Raw genomic sequence first — 6,153 nt, 5'->3', positions numbered from 1 at the left:
AATCAGAGTAGAAATAAATGAATAAGAAGTGAAGGAGACTATAGAAAAAATCAATAAAACTAAAAGCTGGTTCATTGAGAATATGAACAAAACTGACAAACCATAAGTCAGACTTATCAAGAAAAAGAGCGAGAAGACTCAGTAAAATTAGAAATGGAAAAGAAGTTACAACAGACAACACAAAAATACAAAGCATAATAAGAGAGCAACTATATGGCAATAAAATGAATAACGTGGAAGAATGGACAAATTCTTAGACAAGTATAACCTTTCAAAACTGAACCAGGAAGAAAAAGAAAATATGACCAGACCAATTACAAACATGGAAATCAAAACTGTAATAAAAAATCTTCCAACGACATCAAAAAAAGCCTGGTAGTTCCCTGAGAGAGGGACAGCAGCTGTAAGTGTGCAGATCGCAGATGCTGTGGCCCCTGGAGGCAGGAGCTGCCAAGTGCCCCTCCCTGCCCCTCAATCACCGCCCCCCCAACCCCACCCAGCCACCTGCCATCGGCCAGCACCCATGGTTGCAGGTGCCTGGTGCAGCCGCCCATACCCCACGCCCCACACCACCACCCCGTCCATGGATCCATGATGCCATGGCCAGTCTCACCTGGCATCACAGCCTGCCCATCACAGCCCCAGTGCCCATGGTGATGGCCGAGATGATGGCAAAAGTGGCGGGGGATACCGCTGAGTTGAAGACGGCACAGCTTGCCCACCAGACCTACTCACTTGCCTTGCTGCTTGTCTATGGTTACGAGTTTACAACTTTTCTAAGAACTTTTGTACACAAAGGAACTTTTTAAAAGGCTTTTATATTTAACCCGAGGAAGAAGGATCTTGGGCAATTGGGGGTTTTTGGTTTTGGCTTCATTTCTGTCTTCTTTTCCTCTTTGTTGACTTTGGGGTTCAGGTACCCCCAACTGCTTCAGACTTCCAAGGGCTTTTGGGACCCCCACATTAATGAGGCAGACACTTGATGAGTCTGACATGGCTGTCAGTGACACACTGCTCCTATCCTTCTCCACATTCAAGTCCAGCCCAGCAGGAAGGGCGAAGACACTGCATCTAGCAGGTGCCCCAAATAGCCACTGACAGCAGGAGCTCTCCTATGTGAATTGACTTCCCCTGGTGCTTCCTGGCCTCCCCTACTACCTGGCGGCAGTGACTGTGGCCACCGGTCTGGAGAGTGGCAGAATCACTGGGGCTTGTGGCAGCAGCAATGTGGCTCTCCTACCTTGGAGGGAGATGGAGGAGTTTGGTGATTTCCAGGACCTAGACTTTATCCTCTCCAACTCGTTGTCCCATCAGGAGTCAGTGGCCATCATGGTTTCCTCATCAGCATTATCCTTGTCCTCCCCAATGAGTAGCAGTTCTGACAGTGTTCCCTCCACCTGAAGCTTCAGCTATCAAATCAGGACTGATACGGCACCAGGCAGCTCCAGTGGCAGCCTCCTCTATGGTGCTAAGTGTGCACCCCCTCCAACACTCCCTTCAACCTGGCAAACATCAGCAACATGAGCCTCTCTGGCAGCGAGCTCCCACAGCCCAAATTGAACCCAGTGTACCTTCTGCCACAGCAGCTGTAGTCACCAGGTTGGCAGGTTGATGGGCAAGTTTGTGTTGAAGGCATCACTAAGTGTTCCTGGCAGTGAATAGGGCAGCCCGTCAATCATCAGTGTTAGCAAAAGCAGTTCGGATGGCAGCCACCTGGTGGTGGTGGCGGTGCCCTATGGCAGTGGGCCACTGTGCATGTGCCCTAAGGTCAAGCAGGAGACTATCTCCTCCTGCTTGGACCCCCTCTCAGCAATGGCCACCAGTCACATGTGCATGACTTTCCCCTGGGGTGGCAGCTCCCCAGCAGGACTACCCTGACCCTGGGTGCCCAGGAGCTGCTGAGCAGCAGAGACTGTCATCCTGTCCTATGGCTCCTTTCCCCATCCCCGCAGGCTTCCATCCCCACCCCAGGCCCAACCTCCCTTCCTTTCTGCCTGACAAGATGCAGTCACAAGTCCCACTGCTCCATTACCAAGAACTCATACCACCCAGTTCCTGCATGCTGGAAGAGTCCAAGCCAAAGAAGGGGAGAAGGTTGTGGCCCCAGAAAACTATGGCCACTCACACTTGTGATTACAGAGGCTACAGCAAAACCTACATGAAGAGTTTTCATCTCAAGGCATACCTCCACACCCACACAGGTGAGGTACCTTACCACTGTAACTTGGATGGCTGTGGGTGGAAGTTTGCTCACTCAGATGAACTGACCAGGCACTACTGCAAACACACCTGGCATGACCCCTTCCAGTGCCAGAATGGGACGGGGCATTCTCAAGGTCAGACTACCTCACTTTACACATGAAGAGGTGCTTTCATTTATTTATTTTTTAATTTAAATTATTTTAATTGGAGGCTAATTACTTTACAATACTGTATTGGATCTGCCACACACAACATGAATCTGCCATGGGCGTATACGTGTTCCTCATCCTGAACACCCCTTCCACATCCCTCCGCGTACCATCCCTCCAGGTCATCCCAGCGCACCAGCCCCAAGCATCCTGTATCGAACCTGGACTGGCGATTCGTTTATTATATGATATTATACATGTTTCAGTGAAATTCCCACAAATCGTCCCACCCTCTCCCTCTCCCACAGAGTCCAAAAGACTGTTCTATACATCTGTGTCTCTTTTGCTGTCTCGCATACAGGGTTATCATTACCATCTTTCTAAATTCCATATATATGTGTTAGTATATTGTATTGGTATTTTTCTTTCTGGCTTACTTCACTCTGTATAATAGGCTCCAGTTTCATCCACCTCATTAGAACTGATTCAAATGTATTTTTTTAATGGCTGAGTAATACTCCATTGTGTATATGTACCACAGCTTTCTTATTCATTCGTCTGCTGATAGACATCTAGGTTGCTTTCATGTCCTGGCTATTATAAACAGTGCTGCGATGAACATTGGGGTACACGTGTCTCTTTCATTTCTGGTTTCCATGGTGTGTATGCCCAGCAGTGGAATTGCTGGGTCATAAGGAAGTTCTATTTCCAGTTTTTTAAGGAATCTCCACACGGTTCTCCATAGTGGTTATACTAGTTTGCATTCCCACGAACAGTGTAAGAGGGTTCCCTTTTCTCCACACCCTCTCCAGCACTTATTGCTTGTAGACTTTTGGATAGCAGCCATTCTGACTGATGTTAAGATGGTACATCATTGTGGTTTTGATTTTCATTTCTCTAAGAATGAGTGATGTTAGCCATCACTCATGTGTTTGTTAGCCATCTGTATGTCTTCTTTGGAGAAATGTCTGTTTAGTTCTTGGGCACATTTTTTTGATTGGGTCATTTATTTTTCTGGAATTGAGCTACAGGAGTTGCTTGTATATTTTTGAGATTAGTTGTTTGTCAGTTGCTTCATTTGCTATTATTTTCTTCCATTCTGAAGGCTGTCTTTTCACCTTGCTTATAGTTTCCTTTGTTGTGCAGAAGCTTTTAATTCTAATTAGGTCCTATTTGTTTATTTTTGCTTTTATTTCCAATACTCTGGGAGGTGTGTCATAGAGGATCCTGCTGTGATGTATGTTGGAGAGTGTTTTGCCTATGTTCTCCTCTAGGAGTTTTATAGTTTCTGGTCTTACGTTTAGATCTTTAATCCCTTTTGAGTTTATTTTTGTGTATGGTGTTAGAGAGTGTTCTAGTTTCATTCTTTTACAAGTGGTTGACCAGTTTTCCCAGCACCACTTGTTAGATTGTCTTTTCTCCATTGTATATTCTTGTCTCCTTTGTCAAAGATAAGGTGTCCACAGGGGCATGGATTTATCTCTGGGCTTTCTATTTTGTTCCATTGATCTATATTTCTGTCTTTGTGCCAGTACCATACTGTCTTGAAGACTGTGGCTTTGTAGTAGAGCCTGAAGTCAGGTAGGTTGACTCCTCCATTTCCATTCTTCTTTCTCAAGATTGCTTTGGCTATTCAAGGTTTTTTGTATTTTCATACAAATTGTGAAATTATTGTTCTAGCTATGTGAAAAATATCATTGGTAGCTTGATAGGGATTACATTGAATCTATAGATTGCTTTGGGTAGTATACTCATTTTCACTATATTGATTCTTCCGATCCATGAACATGGTATATTATTCCATCTATTAGTGTCCTCTTTGATTTCTTTCACCAGTGTTTTAGAGTTTTCTATATATAGGTCTTTAGTTTCTTTAGCTAGATATATTCCTAAGTATTTTATTCTGTTCGTTGCAATGGTGAATGGAATTGTTTCCTTAGTTTCTCTTTCTATTTTTTCATTATTAGTGTATAGGAATGCAAGGGATTTCTTTGTGTTGATTTTATATCCTGCAACCTTACTACATTCATTGATTAGCACTAGTAATTTTCTGGTGGAGTCTTTAGGGTTTTCTATGTAGAGGATCATGTCATCTGAAAACACTAAGAATTTTACTTCTTTTCCAATTTGGATTCCTTTTATTCCTTTTTCTACTCTGATTGCTTTGGCAAACTTCCAAAACTATGTTGAATAGTAGTGGTGAGAGTGGGCACCTTTGTCTTGTTCCTGACTTTAGGGGAAATGCTTTGAATTTTTCACCATTGAGAATAATGTTTGCTGTGGGTTTGTCATATATAGATTTTATTATGTTGAGGTATGTTCCTTCTATTTCTGTTTTCTGGAGAGTTTTTTCATAAATGGATGTTGAATTTTGTCAATGGCTTTCTCTGCATCTATTGAGATAATCATATGGCTTTTATTTTTCAATTTGTTAATGTGGTGTATTACATTGATTGATTTGTGGATATTGATGAACCCTTGCATTTCTGGGATAAAGCACACTTGGTCATGGTGCATTATCTTTTTAATGTGTTGTTAGAGTCTGATTGCTAGAATTTTGTTAAGGATTTTTGCATCTATATTCATAAGTGATATTGCCCTATAGTTTTATTTTTTTGTGGCAACTTTGTCAGGTTTTGGTCTTAGGGTGATGGTGGCCTCATTGAATGAGGTTGAAAGTTTACCTTCCTCTGCAATTTTCTGGAAGAGTTTGAGTAGGATAGGTGTTAGCTCTTGTCTAAATTTTTGGTAGAATTCAGCTGTGAAGCTGTCTGGACCTGTGCTTTTGTTTGCTGGAAGATTTCTGATTACAGTTTCAATTTCTGTGCTTGTGATGGGTCTGTTAAGATTTTCTATTTTTTCCTGGTTCAATTTTGGAAAGTTGTACTTTTCTACGAATTGGTCCATTTCTTCCATGTTGTTCATTTCATTGGCATATAATTGCTGATAGTAGTCTCTTTGTATATACAAAGGATATATACAAAGGACAGTGATCCTTTGTATTTTTGTTTTGTCAGTTGTGATCTCTCCATTTTCATTTCTAATTTTATTGATTTGATTTTTCTCCCTTTGTTTCTTGATGAGTCTGGATAATGGTTTGTCAATTTTATTTATCCTCTCAAAGAACCAGCTCTTGGCTTTGTTGATTTTTGCTATGGTCTCTTTTGTTTCTTTTGCATTTATTTCTTCCCTAATTTTTAAGATTTTTTTCCTTCTACTAACCCTGGGGTTCTTCATTTCTTCCTTTTCTAGTTGCTTTAGGTGTAGCGTTAGGTTATTTCTTTGACTTGTTTGTTTCTTGAGGTGTGCCTGTATTGCTATGAACTTTACCCTTAGCACTGCTTTTACAGTATCCCACAGGTTTTGGGTTGTTGTGTTTTCATTTTCATTCATTTCTATGCATATTTTGATTTCTTCTTTGATTTATTGGTTATTCAACAGTGTGTTTTTCAGGCTCCATATGTTGCAATTTTTAATAGTTTTTCTCCTGTAATTGAGATCTAATCTTACTGCATTGTGGTCAGAAAACATGCTTGGAATGATTTCAATTTTTTTGAATTTACCAAGGCTAGATATATGGCCTAGGATGTGATCTATCCTGGAGAAGGTTCCATGTATGCTTGAGAAAAAGATGAAATTTATTGTTTTGGGTTGAAATGTCCAATAGATATCATTTAGGTCTAACTGGTCTATTGTATCATTTAAAGTTTGTGTTTCCATATTAATTTTCTGTTTAGTTGATCTATCCACAGGTGTGAGTGGGATATTACAGTCTCCCACTATTATTGTGTTATTGTTAATT

At 41.4% G+C, this 6,153-nt stretch overlaps 1 pseudogene; it reads left to right on the top strand.

Annotated features, from left to right (window-relative positions):
• The first annotated feature begins 860 nt into the window (after positions 1 to 860).
• On the top strand, positions 861 to 2,391 carry LOC100139965 (Krueppel-like factor 4; annotated as a pseudogene).
• The last annotated feature ends 3,762 nt before the right edge of the window (positions 2,392 to 6,153 follow it).

Source organism: Bos taurus, chromosome X (assembly GCF_002263795.3).
Source record: "Bos taurus isolate L1 Dominette 01449 registration number 42190680 breed Hereford chromosome X, ARS-UCD2.0, whole genome shotgun sequence".
Classification (NCBI taxonomy): Eukaryota; Metazoa; Chordata; class Mammalia; order Artiodactyla; family Bovidae; genus Bos; species Bos taurus.
Note: the sequence above shows the minus strand (reverse complement) of the source record. Positions and strands in the feature narration are given on the sequence as shown.